We start from the raw sequence: 15583 nt of genomic DNA, 5'->3' as shown, positions 1-15583 counted from the left end.
TCACCAAGATAGATTTCACAGTGCAGTGTTTCCCATTCTGGTTTTGTGTCACCATGGTTACCATGGTTACTGCTGGTTTTTCCAGTATACAGACAAATACTGTCAAAACCCCATAGATACCGGCACACCCGTTCTTTCTAGTCCGGCCACCCTCAACTAATTGAACTAATTATATTACATTTCGTACCAATTAAATCTTTAAAGGTCCAGTGAGATATAATTACTAACATCCAATGGTCAGAGTGGAATAAAGACCATCAGGGACCTACAGTGGCACCAGCCAGAGGCGATTCTAGAGTCTGTAGGGGCCCTAACCAAAAATTCCCAGGGGGCCCTTCCAACCAGTGTTCACCATTATGTTACAAATAATCGGACACCAACAAAAAATGTTTGAGTTCAAAATGACTATTTTTACGAAATTAATGACATAACATGGAAAAAAAAGATATGCATTACACCGTAAATAATCTTCATTTTCCAAGAGGTTAAAGTGAGGTGGGGCCCCTTTAGGGGGGGTTTCCTACTGAGATGTCATTGCAAATCGCCCATTGTTTTTTTAAAGGGGGACGGGGAGGCGGCTGGTCACTGCACATTTCGGTAAAAACAGCCCTCAGGCTCCGAGCGTCGGGGGCCCCCCTATCAGCTGGGGGCCCCAAGCCGTTGCCTGCCTTGCCTGTTCACAAGCTGCGCCTCTGAATCCAATAATATTAGGCACCTTTAATCGATTGATCCCAATCGATCCCATTTTGTCTCGGGCAGTGGTTTCTCAAACGTTTTGGACCGCCTGAGAAGATCATTTGCTCGCGTACCACTTGAAGTACAGGCACCGCAGTTTGAGAACCAAGGGTACAAGACGTAAACACTGCACTTTCACATTCCTTACATTTGTTGGGGAAGTTACTGAAAGGCGTAGAAATGATCCGAGTTGCGCCGCCTGACACGTCAGTTCCCCAAAAATACATCTAAAAGTTAAAAAAAAGGGCTTGCTAACGGTGGTTGCTAAGCAACTCGGGAAGGGGGGGTTAGTAAACATTAGTGAAAGGAGCACTCAAGACAACTTCCAAAATCCTGACATTCTTTCCCCTTGAAGAGCAAACCCCCGGAAATCCCGCACGGAAACTCCGTCCACGATGACGAAGCACTTGAAACGTACTTTCCAGAGAAAGAGGTGGTGACACAGAGGATGATGAATGAGGACGATGATTAAATAAAGAAAAAGGGATGATGAAACAAGCACAATAAAAAAAGGGATTGTCAATTACCACACACACAAAAAAAACTGGTTGGTCATGTTTTTTTTCTAGTCACAATTAAATGTGTGAGTCATTGGTTCTTAAGATTTCAGCAGTGCCTCTTTAAATACATCTCTTTAAATAAATCTCTTTAAATAACAGTGTCAGACCTGACATGTGAAGGTCATGGCTCACTTTTGAGCCATCGCGTGTAACAGTAGCGCGAGATTCTGTAATTACACCAGCAGCCTCCTGGTGCCGCGGTGTCAGGTTCACACCTGGCTCAGACCCAGACTGGTAATTCTAATCCAAAAATGTAGCGCGCGCCCACAGGGCCGAGAGGTCACGGATCCGCGGCGGTCGGAAATCACCCAAAAAAAAACAACAAAGAAACACCTTGGAGAAACAGACCCGCTCGGGTGTCTCCGCCGTTGGCACGGCTCGGGGGAACATGTCGCAGCTCCTCGTTTCGTTGGAAGCGACTGTTCCCGCCACCTTCACTAAATAAAATAACACGTCCTTGAAGGGCTGTCACATCTTAAAAAAAAAACAAAAAAAAACGCTGCAACAAATGGCTCAAAAGAATTCAAGTCATTGTTGTTGTTTTTGACCGACTCTGTGTTCAACATGAATTTAATGTGTGATTCTGTGACGGAAACCGTTCGTTTCTTCAAGTTTGTCAATGGTTACTACTTTCAAACTCAAAATACTGAGGTCTTTAAGGTTTCGGTTTCTGACCTAACTGGCAACCCGTGGTTGCTCGGCAGCTGAGACTCTACTGACTGGCAATGATTGGTAGACGGCGGTAGGTGGCGCCACATGCCAAAAACGTGATTTCAAAACGTAAACATGATTTTTGCAGTCTGCAAAATATTTTTTTTAATGCAAATATTTTGTCTGTACTGTTGTTGTTGGTGAGTTCAGTTTGTTATATGAACATTATTCCTGAGTCTCTGTGACATATTAGGAGGATTTTACGACCAGTTGCTTTAGATTTATTACACAATGCACCTTTGAAAACTGTCTCATGCGCTTCTAGAATGTATATTTTGAAATTTGAAAACGATCTTTAAAGGTCATATTTTGAGTTTGAGTTGATTTATCCACAGATTTATGAAATGTTTCTATGTGTAGGGCCCAGTTACTTATACATACAGACATAAATAAGACTGAATTGCGAACAAAACAAGGAAATGTCATTTAACACTGTATTATATGTACCAACGGAAATGGACTGTGTCGATTAATCAAATAGCAAACAACACAAACGGCTACTTTTTTGTTTCTAGATCAAATTCGCAAACTTTTATATATGTATAATGTATTTTATAAATGTACAAATCTACAACAATCAAGACAAGGGGTTCCAACTTTCAGACAGTTCCACAGCCCACTGCTCCGTCGACTCCCAGAGAAGCTGAGCTTCCCTGGAAGTGACATTTAACTTTTCGCTAACTTTTAGTCACGTCAACGTAACTACGACAGAACATATCTGAGCATTTATGCGATGACGTTTTAGAAGAGCTTCCCTTTGCCGTCACAGAGCAATCACCTCCGGACGATATCAACCAACCGGTTCCAAATATAGCTCATGATGATCACATTTACTTCCCACAGTGCGTTGCATTTCCTGTCGCAGATACGTTAACGACCATTACGCCCCGTTAGTGATCGCGCAAAATAAATGATTCACCCTTCACTCTCAGGACTACACGCTAATATCGAGCGTATTTATGTGTGTACGGGTGTCTTTTATGGTTGTTTTATGATCGATCTGAGGCAGCCATTATCTCAGCGGAGGATTCAGCAGCCCTGTCGAGCTCACATACGGAGACACGCAGTTAACAATGGTAGGAGGCTATAATTGGCGAGGCAGATCCGAAGCCTTTTTTTTTTTTTAACGACAGAAACAGACTCGGCCAACAGCCCAATCACTTACCCCGCAAGGCTCATTATCTTAATGTGGAAAGAGGAAAGGATCTGGAGATCGCAGAGAAACTGCCGTCACTCATCCATGTTTTACGATTCACTCTAATTCATCCAATCTAATAACGAGGTGTCTTATTAGAGGACAACAATGTGTGAGAGACAAAGCGATGGGTCTTTTTTCCCCCAAAGACCTTTGAGTGGAGCTTCTTTGACGGATCAGTGGGCTGTACCATCAACGCCAATATTTATCTGGGTTATATGTATGTTGAAAAACTAGATATTTTTGGTGATTAAATCGTAGATTAAAATGTAGGTTTGTACGACTAGTCAATGACGAGCCGATTTCAGGGCAAGAACTACAGGGAGCAGAGGCCAAACCTTCTCTGAAGATCTCCAGAGGATCCAGGTGAACCACGGGGGGGCAGATAGAACACAAGCTAATTCACTCGCTGTGGACTAGTTCCATGTGCTGCATTCTCAGATGGGCTCACTTGGACATTATCTAGAGATAAGACACTTGCATACTCACATGACGTCCATCCAGACAACCTCTGGAGAACGTCCAGACTTCAGTAGCTCCAAATACGTCAATACAAATATTGACCTTAAGTTTATTGCGATCGGTCTCTTTCATGCTTTCACATAAATCCTGACCAATTTAATGACTATAAACATTAAAGGGATAGTTCGGAATTCCGGACATAAGACCTATTTTCCAACTCAGCCCTTGCGATGGAGACGTCTGGAGACGTTTTCAAGAAATTTCATTCAGTTCTTCCAGTTACCGAGTTTGCTGGTGCTAGAGTCAGTATGAGTGTTTCTAATGCCATGCTAGCAGGTACCATCGACTTGCGCTAGCCATAGCACCAGCGAACTCGGCAACTAGAAGAACAGAATGAAATTTCTTGAAAACGTCTCCATCGCACCGGCTGAGTTGGGAAAATAGGTCTTGTGTCCAAAACTCCAAACCATCCCTTTAACAACAGCCACGTCCTCCAGCAGAGCAGCGAACGGCGGCGTAATAACTGTGCATTCTCTTACTTCTTACTTCCACGCACGCACGCACGCGCCTCTAATTACATTTACAATATGCATTAGCAGTCAACCTGAAACCCCTCGGCGTGGCACGGCACACCGCCTCATCTTCGACGACGCCTCCATCTTTTTGAACGACAGACATGTGCCTGCAACGGAAACCAATATCTGTGACCAAGTGATTTAATCAGGCGTCCGGACACAAAGACACGTTACAGTGAAGACACCAACAGTAATGCAGCACTTCACACACACACGTTGCTTCACCTTTCGTTGCATCCCATAATTAATTACAGAGGAGCAGTGACACCGGCTGATGAGCTGTTTTTGAGGATATCATCCATCCTCGTGCAGATTAGAGACCAACACAGAAAACACCAGGGACGTTAATCCAGAATCACGCAGCCATAACGTAATCTCATTTTTTGGTCAGCGTGGCACGGGAATACCATGCTAAATCCACACAGAACACACTGCTTATTGAACGGTGATATGACCGGAGCACTGCCACAATAACAGGGTTGTTGATATGGGCGAGTGCACTTGTGTGTGTGTGTGTGTGTGTGTGTGTGTGTGTGTTTCAGGGGAAAAGAGGGAGCAATCCGCTTTGGCTGTCTGCTGGATACAAGGCTCGAGGGATGGATTTATAAGAAAGGCTGCTCTCTTCCTGGCACTGGAGTGAAAACGTGGTTTTGCAGAGAGGCCTCATGTCCGTGACAGAGAAACAGGGTTTAGATACAAAAATGAGGTAATCTGGTGCCGATCGGATATTTGAGGATACAAGATGTTTCAAGGTTTATTTGAGCAAGTAAGTAAGTATCAAAATATCTGTTGTTCCTGCCAGTTTCGATGGCCAGGGAGTTGCTAATTGCGTAGCTACGTTAAGAGATGCCCCGTGTACGTTTAATGCATAGACTTTACGCACTTTGTCCTCCATGTTGTGAGTAAATAGTGAAATAAATCCTGCACTTGTAACTTTTCACGTGAATGTTTTGCTTTCTTCAGTTAGATATCGTGACGTATCGCGATATGTATGTCACAAAATCACAAAATCGCAGTATATCGTGCTTTTATTGGTATCGCGTATTTGCATCCCGTATCGTATCGTGACGAAACCTGCGATTCCCACCCCTAACGTAGAAGAACTGACTAGTAATGAGATTAGAATTACCGAAATAATCTAGGAAACTATGTTCTACTTTATCCATTGGGTTTTATGGAACAACATTGTTGATTTCTGACTGGTACATCCTCCGCGTTCCTAATAAGTATACTAACATAAAGCAAAGATAATGCACATATTTCCCCGATAAATCCCTTAATATCTTTAGTCTTGGATGGTAAATACATGGGTGGCGGTCCGCCTGCGTTCTCGCTTTGACAATCTGCTTCCTGGTTCACTTCAAAAGCACGTCTGCCAAACGCTGAGCTACGTTGCGATGTCTGCGACTGAAGCATTATCACTCTGACTTCTCCTGTCATTACACAACTGTTCATCACTACATCAAGACGGGTAACGGAGAGAAAATTGCTCCGGTGAGATATTTATGCTTCAGGTCGCTGGAGGGAAAAGCAAAGACTGAGGTATAAAAGTAAGCGATGCATAGTTTTGGCCGCCTGCCACACCGTCGATGCACGGGGAGGCTGGGCGTTCGTCCAACACCGGGTCGGTGTCCCTCATACAAACGTCGCGTGATTGCATTGTTACTGCCTTTAAAAAGGAAAAAAAAAAAAAAACAACCTTCAGACACAGAAGCCTGTAGGACGCACGTGCACGGCAGATCTTGCGTTACCAGTCGGTCCAGACCGTTGGGGGCTGTCAAGGCTGCACCTCGCAAATCCTGCTATTCTTGCTCGTCTTGTGGAGGTGGAAGACGGACGCCTTGTTTGACAGGCCGCTAAAAAGAAAGAGGTGCAGCTTCTTTGACTTCCACGACATCTAATCTGCCCGAGAACCACAACAGATACTGAAACAGCAAAGAGTATCAAGGTCGCCGCAAGTCCAATCTGCACATAGGTGATTATAAAAAAAAACCCTACGATGACGTCAACACGTCATCTTAGGTCCTTCGCGTCATCTTCACTATGAAATAAAGCAGTTAACTGGACGGACTATGTTTTGCGATGCTTTGACCCTCGCTGTAGGTCAATGTGACGATGGGGAAGAGCTCAATCTAGCACTTCTTTAAGTATGCGGTGGTCATTATATAATCTATATTATCTTTTTGGATTACGCCATTTCTGAACTGTTGTACTTATCACAGACTAGTTATGTATGTAAATGTTTATTTTGCCTCCATAGAGATAGACTACATGTACTATTTTGATGGGTATTTTCAGTCTCGCAGCCATGTGGAAACCAGAAAACCCATTTTGGGCCCAATTTTGGACAACAAATAAATATCAGGTAAATTCGGCGTTAAAAAACAAACAAACAAACAAACAAACAGTCACGAAATCCACCTCTGCTGCACACCCCATCATTTCCCGACTTGTTGTGTTTACATCCAATACTGTTTCCACTGAATGTTCATGGGAAATGTTTTCTGGCAGCATACAAAAATGAATGTTATGTCTGGTGGTGAGTAAGCTGGGTGGCCTGAACAATCGCGCAGTCAGCACTTAAGTTTGTTTGCACGTGCATGAGCATAAATTGCAGCCCCGCGGACCCAACTGAGATGTTACCTGTGAGCTGAAACATCTACAGAAACAAGTCATCAATGTGGGGATATAGATGTTATCCATGTTATAACGACTGTCTGCTTGCGACACAGAAGCTGCAGAGCGGGTTGGTGGTGCTGGTGGTGGTCGTCACCGGCTCCATTAATCAGTGGGGACCTCGCTGCCACCAAATGACCTCCACATCCTTTCCATTAAACTTGCCGTGACATGCTGTTAACAGACAACCGGCGTCCATGTGGGGGGGTTCAGTGTCATCGGGGCCCCATCGCAATTTCCCCCCCATCTGGTTATTAACAAGCCAGGAGGCCCACGAGAGCCACAGATGGAGACGAGAAGAGGTCACGGGGCGACCGTCGTCTACAACATCTGCTCGATCCCTCAATTAAGTCCCCCTTTCTGTCGTTTAACGACTTCCCCCCCGCACAAATATATGGCTTCTCTTCCTTTCTCATCCAATAGCAATTATGTCAGTCTCAAGTTCCAGAACAAGGACGACCATGACGGATCCTTGTGGGGCTGCAGAGCTGGTTGGCCAAAATCTAAAGTCTAAAGGCAGAGCCGTTTCTTGCTATATGCGGACTATGCAGCTGCATAGGGCCCCACAGCCACCAGGGGGCCCCCAAACTGCAAGTTCAGACTCATATTTTATTATATTTTTGAGAATTAAAAGTACCTGTCTTTATTTGCATGTATTGGATGCATTCATTATGCATATATTTGCAAAGCATGTGTTTGTGGGGTAATCAGAAAAAGTTAGGAATCTCTACTATCTCTACCCCAAACAGTATCTCGCATAGGGCCCCCAAACAGCTAGAAACGGCCCTGTCTAAAGGAAAGACTGTTTTTTGTGGGGGAGGCAGTATTAATAATTCAGATCACTCAGATCCTAAAAAGTCTACAAAGGAATATTGTCTCTTGTTCTTGGGGGAAATTTGTGACAAGGAGTTCAGGCACATACCGCGCTGTTCACACAGAGTTCTGCATTCCATGCGGCACTTTGGCTGGCGCTCGCGTGGACGCCGTTTCGCCGCATATTTGAGTCCGCGTCAGTCTCGCGATTGACGCACGAGTCGTGTACTCAATCTCAGATTCCATTCCGGTTGCGTTCGTCCCCTTTCATTATGTCCTTGCAACCGTTTCAGCGATGCGTCACACACACACCGGTGTGGGTACCGGTGCGCCCATTTGCGCAACTTGACAAAACAATGGTTCTTCTTTGTCTCTTTTTTGATTCAAACTGGAGTGTGGCAACAGCTGTGCCGGAAACACAGCCACAGTCAGCACATTGTGGACTGCACAGAATGTAGGGCGTGCTCAGGTAGGGCAGGTTTGTACCGCCGCGGATATGGGCCGGATTCCCACATTTACATCATGTTGGCCACAACAGACTTCTGAGGTGCAGAAAAAGGCCAGTATCTGGCCTTCAAAGGGTTTCTTCTTTGAAACCCACATCCTCCTCGTCATTAATAAAGCACATTTCTGTCAGAGTCTGCTCAAGGATTGTCATACAACAAACAAATGAACACTGCAAAGATTTTTTTGCGAATGGTCTGCAAAGAGGGTTGGCACTCCCTCCTCCTTACAGCCATTGACCCCGGTCTGCAGCTCATTTATCCTCACTATCTGTTGCCTTTGTACCAAACGCTGATTCAAACCTAGCCCCGGTGCCTCCCATGAGAACCAGACAACCACAGGTGCAGCGACACAGCCTCTTCATTAAGGCTCTGTGGGAACCGCGCGTCACCTACTTTCAGCTTATATTTATTGTGTCGGGGGGGGGTAAACAACGCGGCACATGTTGTTGTAAGCATTTATAATCCAGGCTGAAGAGCAACAGTGGCTTCTTGGCAGCTAAACACAGGCAAATCATGCGGTGAGTGACGAGATCGTACGTATACGAGCAAGTCCGTGGGAATTCGAAGCGCAGCAGAGATCGGGCGGCGATGCGTCGTCGTCGCGATGACGGAACGGCCCCCGAGGAATGAGGAGAAACGGCTTTGGCCGGTTCGGGGAAGCATTTGCGTGTCACTCATGCACAAAAGAAGGTGATGCAAGCAAACGACTGACAGCTTCAACAATCGACGGATGGATGGACCGCGGTGGAACTCGTGGTTCTCACAGGACTTAAACCAACACTGTGAGGCACTTGAAAAACAAAATAGCTTCATTTTACGACCGCTTCTACTATAATTAGTCGAACATCGTCAAGGAAGCTTGAAGAACAAATGCTCAATCAATCAAATTTCTCTCCACAAAATGTCAGAAAATGTTGATTTGTGCGTCCCAAACGTCAAAAATGACGATGTTGTTCTCAAGTGTCTCGGTTTTGTCCACGGACCAAAAATATTCACATTTAAGAAGCAGAAACTTGTTTTAATTATCGTTTGCAGCTAGAGCAACATTTTTCAAAACCAGAACAAGACGCAACGACCAACGGCGCCGTCGAGGATGATTAGCAGTTGCCGTCTTTATGTTTTTGGTTCGCGGCCAAATGAAAAATAATATCCATCACAGGCCAAAAATAACTAAGCGCTCTCTTGTTCTTGCGCCGCAACAATTAATCGTTTAGTAATCAGTTACTAACTTTAACTTCGATTAAAGGTGCCATATGTAAGAATGTGGCCAAAAACAGTTACTACATTCAAATTCAAAATACCGAGGTCTTTTAGGTTTTGTTTTTCTGACGTAACTGGCAATCCGTGGTTGCTCGGCAGCTGAGACTCTACTGACTGCAATGATTGGTAGACGGCGGTAGGTGGCGCCACATGCCAAAACATGATTTGCAGTCTGCAAATTTTTTTTATTTTTTTTTATGCAAATATTTTGTCTGTACTGTTGTTGTTGGTGAGTTCAGTTTGTTATATGAACATTATTCCTGAGTCTCTGTGACATATAAGGAGGATTTTACGGCCAGTTGCTTTAGATTTATTACATAATGCACCTTTAATTAAGTAGTGGTTTGGTCGTCTGTAAAAAAGTAGTCCCCCCTCCGCATCCCCCCCCCCAGTTGCTCTTTCCATGACACATGTGATGAGGCGACACCCACGCTGCATTTGCTTCCCTCTCAATGGCGACAGCGAAGCAGACGAGCTGCATTCACAGGGGTGATTTATGGTCGTACGTGGAACATACAGAGCGTCTCCAAACAAAATGTCCAACAAACAGTGACGTGCGCTGACATCAAAAATCAAGAAAAACGGAACTGAATCCTTGCAGAGGCTGTTTTGTGTGATGAAGGAGGAGGAGGAGGGAGGCTGCAATCCTCTCATCCCAGACCACATCTTTATCTTTATCACATCGCCTTCTCAAACCACCTGACACTGTAAAGATGCAGGAAGGAAGGGAGGAAATCGGCCGGCGTTTCACGCGATTTATGACATGTATAACCACTTTCCTGAGCAGCACGTGGTCTAAATATCTCGTCTAGTCCGACTCGAGATCGTCTTCTAGTCGATACGGTCATTTTTCGACCGTTTTACGAACGTACGAAGCGGTTAGCTTGAGTCACAGACAGGAAAAATGCACTGAAACGACTTAAATCTGCCGTTTTCGTGACACAGCACTTAACAACACAGTTCCATGACTCGGCACAAACAGTTCCACTTCATTACAGCGCTGGACGATCGATGCATTAGCGGAGGATAAGCGTCTGCTATCGATCGGGTCCGGGGGACTCCTGAATTATGAATGTTTGAGTGGACGAATAACAAAAGGAGACACAGACGGTGGCGTTAACGCGTTTAGTGATCCATGACATGAAGAATCCATGAGGACCATTGAATTGATTGATGGGAGATTCATCAGGTGCTACGTTAGCGCTAAAGTCGCGAGGCCCTGTTGACTGTTCTTAGCTAACAGCTGAGAAACACAAATAAATTTGAGTTTTTTGGGGGGCAAAAAATGCTTAATTATTCACTGATTCCAGACTTTATGACGATTTGTAAAGGTCTGAGATGCTTGGGTCACTAAACAAATGAAATTAAATGGAGGCAGACTGAGCTACTAGCGCTTAAATTGTCTATTTTTTATCAGTCTTGTTGGTTAAAAACCTGCTAAAACACTGCTAGCATATACTGTACATGCAGTGGTGTAGCATCATCTACTGGAGTGAAAACAAGATGCTTTTAGGGGGAAAAAAAATAACGGGTATCTGGGCACGGCACTCTTGCTAGCTTGGCTAGCTTAGTTAGCTGCTTACAAAGAGTGACAGTACTAACAAGAACTCAGACATTAAGTACTAAATCCCTTACTGAGGCAAAAAGAAAAGTGTCCTAAAATACACATACGGCCAAGCTGTGAGAGTAAAATCTGCTGAGTCGTCTGAAAACTTTCAGCTACCAGTGGGAGTGTAATATTAGCATCAGGCTAACGTTATTGCAGATGCAGCAGCATTTTTTTGTTCTCCCCTTCTTCTGTGGACACGTTGTCCTCGAATGGCACTTTAGCGATATACAGTTCTAGCACGACTCGGTTATTTTTTGCTTTTCCATTAGGGATATTTTTTTTTTTTTTTGGTGCTTGCTCTTTGCGAGGTTCTGTGGCGTGTTAGCGAGCTGTGCTAATAAAGTGCTACAGTTAGCTCAAAATCACAATTAATTACAAAAACATAACGCACATTAGCAATTTTAATCACGTTTAGCTACCTTTCTAATGGAAATTACTTTTATTTGCGAGTTTCGTCAGAGAAAAAGCACATTAGGTGTTTTTTTTACACCATTTTGTTGCGGTTATACGACATATAGCTGTAAATTATACTGTATGTAAACCACTGGTTTATATGGCAAAATATTTGCATTAAAAAATATATTTTGCAGACTGCAAATCATGTTTATGTTTTGAAATCATGTTTTGGCATGCGGCGCCACCTACCGCCGTCTACCAATCATTGCAGTCAGTAGAGTCTCAGCTGCCGAGCAACCACGGGTTGCCAGTTATGTCAGAAAACGAACCATAAAAGACCTCGTGATTTTGAATTTGGACGTAGTAACCGTTGTTGGCCACATTCTTACATATGGCACCTTTAACTTTTTAAACCTAAACATTGAGCTCTCAAAATCGCCAATGTTAGCGGCGCATGCAAAGTTAGCGAATGCATTTCTGAGGAAAATCAAGAACCTGTTGAATCATGCTCTCTTTTATCTCATGGATTTAATCGTCGATACGAGAGTTTACTTTATGTTCCGTGTTTACAGAGCGACCACTCGCTCTCTTTCCAAACTTAAAAAAGCAGAATTAATGCGTTTAAACGGCCATAAAATTAGGTTCGAAGTGTCGCGAGGGTGTGTGTTTTAAATCCTTTCATGCTATTAAACTGTGAGACAGTAGATTTAGAGGGTTATGAAGTCATGGGAGTTCACTTTTACTTTCCTGTGTAAACAGAACAGTGATATGAAGGTAGATAAACACAAACACACAAACAAACACAGAGGAGTTACGCCTCTGTTCTTAAAAGCTCTTAAAACCTCTAAATACCGACACAAACCGCGACTTTAATTCCTCTTGCTTTATTATTCCAAACACAGCAGAAGGTTCTTACAACGCAAGAACAGGAAAATATTAGCACATCACACCCATTTTAATTAGACCTTTTATTGTCTTTAGAATTAAAATTAAATACACACAACATCAAAGCCAACACAGAAACTGAACTCCCTCAACCGAAACTACCAGTTTTCAAAGTCCTTCCTTTTAATTAATACTTTTAATTTTAATTTAATTTGTTGTATTTTCACAGTTTTTAGTTGATTTTCTTTTTATCGTTAAGGTGCAGTGATGTTTTTCTTCTTATAATCACATGTAGGAGAGTTTAAAAAAAACTATTTTTCGTGTTCTCCACAGGTAAAAAATTCCAGTTTGAAGGAAAACAGGCCCGTCCACACGGAAAACAGGTTTAGGTGAATACGCATATTTTTTTTTTTGTCTGAGAGGTGTTACGTCCACACAGAGACACCGAAACCTGGATTTTTTTTTGAGGGGGAAACGCCTCCGAGAGTGGGGGAAAAATCTCAAAACGCGAGCCTTTAGAGGTTTCAAAAGTAAAGTCGCGATTAAATATTCACACGGAAACGGCGCCACTTCCAGTCCGGGCATATGTACTACAGCGTTTTTTGTTTTTTTTTAGTTTCAGGGGGTTTCCTGAAACGATGTTGACGACGTCGTTGCGGGGGAACTTACGGGTGACCTTTGACCTGCATACGGTGACATCACCATGCACAGATGTGACCATACGGCTATTTAAATGTATGGGTTCAATACATTTTCGACCAAGGTTACAAATAAAGTAAAATAAATAAATCATACAGATCTGTGATGTGAAAACTGATCACATCATGATGTCAGGTGTCATCTCACACACACACACACACACACACACACACATAGAGGCAAGATCAGTACTTCCTGGTTTCCTACATTTTAAATAAATATCCTCTTCTGTTATTAATCACTGAGACGGTCCACGAGGTTGACGATTTTTTTTTTTTAACGTTGTCATAAATCCGTCAAAAGCCAAGGTTTTCGCGTTGGTTGGGTCAAATCAGCGGCAGTTAACGCGCTACTTCCGGTACAACTTTTCAAAGTAAAAACAGTCGATTCCAACTTTTTTTTTTAATGAGTAGAATTAGATAAATTGAGTCGTATTAAATGTTTAAAATTCACTTCTGGTTTAATTTCCGATCTTCTTCAATAGAATACGACGTCAGTCTTAAAATTGTTTTCCCACGTAGCGGCTCCAGCGTCGTCCTTATAGCAGGCAACACTTACGGAATCTTAAGGATATCAGAGATCATCTCAATGTCACCTCCGTATCGCTTAGAATCTGCGATCAATCACGCTCCGATTAGCATCTACAGATAAGATCTCTCACATCAGAGAGTGGTATTTCTGAAGTTGAAAAGACCGATAAAGTCATCATTACAATGGGCTAGCTGTGGATCTGCTGCTATTTTAGCCACGTCGTGTAACGTCGAGAAGCGCTTTATCACTTAAAATGATTATGAAGATTATTATGTTACAAAATGTATACTTCCATCTATATTTCCCTTAGTTTTAATGCGTAACAGTTGCGCGCTTTTATTTTGAAGCGCCGTGGTGCGCTCCGTTTCCGGTTAACCGTCGCGAGCTTCCCGCAGCTGCTCCACGCTGACTGCGGCTCTGACTGTCCCGCTGTCTGCCCGCCGCCGCGCTGTCGGAGGCGGCTACAGCTCAGTGCCAAGCAGCGCTGTCTCCGCACACCACGCTCCGTGTTGTTGTTGTTGTTGTTGTTTTAAAGAGCTGACGTCGTTAAAACATAATAACACATGTTCACCAGCGGCGTGCTTTCACGTTCCCTCCCCCAGTGTGAGGATGCTCGCCTCCCGCGGCTGCGAGCACCGACACCGCCGCGAGCGAGAGATGCTCCAGCAGCTGCGTGCCATGACACACCGCCGGCTCCACACAGCCGTGTACGAAATAAAAATAAAAATAAAAAAAACACGCAGTACACGTTAAACAAGGACACACTCACACACACATGACGAGGGAACAAAAAAAAAAAAAAAGGTTCTTACCGTAAATATGTGATGGTGCGGGCGGTTCCTTCCTCCTGCGGTTGTGCGGCGCGGCTGCTGCGGACTCTCTGCCTCCTCCCACCGGTCGTTCCTGGGCTCAGGCTGCTGCTGCTGCTGCTGCGATACTTCCACCGTGGAAAAAGCCCGGTCGTCTCAGCCACGCAAAACGTGGACTTCCCGTAAGTGAGCAGACTGCGAAATGACAGCAGCACACTGGCACACAATTATGAGTGGGCAGGGCGTGTCATCTCCGCCCGTGGGCCCTCCCCTCCCTCCCCCGTCCTCGTCCTCGTCCTGCCGGTCCCCGCACTCCGTTCCGCTCCGGGCAAACCAGACCAGACTTCATTCAAAAATCTGGCGACTTTCAGACGTCGCTCGGGGACGTTTTTTCTTGACTGCTGGAATCTTCTCGGTACGTGGTTCAAAATCAACACGTGAGAAACACTGGAACATTGGGGGGGGGGGGGGGGGGGCATTCTTCAGCGATTATATGTGAACATAAATCCGGATATTGGATGTTTTTATTTGTCATAAACTGGGAATGTGTGGCATCTTCTGGACAGGGGCGTTTCAAGAGAATGTGGGGGCCAAAAGGACACTGTGGGGGGGGCCTAACATTTAACAGCTTTTTATTATAAAACTGGTGATTTTATTAATATATATATATAAAATAATTCAGTTGTGACAATTAATAGCGCCCCCTCAGGTCAAACTTGAGATGGAGCGGGCCAAAATTTAGTTGCGCCAAATTTCACGAAATTCGGTGGGAATGTGGTTCAGCCCAAGACGGACAAAAAACCCAATGGGCACCGTGACCTCGACTCGACAGGAAGTCGGCCATTTTGAATTTGGCGTGCGTCTTGGCAGGTTTCGTGAACGATACTCGTCTGTTTATCGTACCAACAACAAAAAAAAAGAAAAATTGGCGAATACGATTTTCTATGTCATAATACAGATTAGCAATCTTACTGGAATTTCCGAATTTTCCTAGTCGGACATATTCAACCGGAACACCTCTGTCCAAGTCCGTAAGTCGGGGGGGGGGGGGGGGGGGGGAGAAACGGCAGCGTTATGACTGAATGAAGAATAAAAAATGTCATATTAATGTTTAAAAAGTCTTTCATTTTTATGTTGAAGGAAGGAATTATAACACAACAA

General features: G+C 44.1%; 1 protein-coding gene across 1 annotated transcript in view; it reads right to left on the bottom strand.

Moving 5' to 3' along the window:
- The window catches only part of LOC310941958 (fatty acyl-CoA reductase 1), a gene marked incomplete at its 3' end in the record, with an annotated part of 49880 nt that extends 35429 nt beyond the window's left edge, over positions 1-14451 (bottom strand). The window contains exon 1 of the mRNA XM_083907219.1: positions 14426-14451. The remainder of the gene's footprint in view (positions 1-14425) is intronic.
- Positions 14452-15583: the final 1132 nt, after the last annotated feature.

Source organism: Microchirus variegatus (assembly GCF_963457635.1).
Source record: "Microchirus variegatus genome assembly, chromosome: 20".
Lineage (NCBI taxonomy): Eukaryota > Metazoa > Chordata > Actinopteri > Pleuronectiformes > Soleidae > Microchirus > Microchirus variegatus.
Note: the sequence above shows the minus strand (reverse complement) of the source record. Positions and strands in the feature narration are given on the sequence as shown.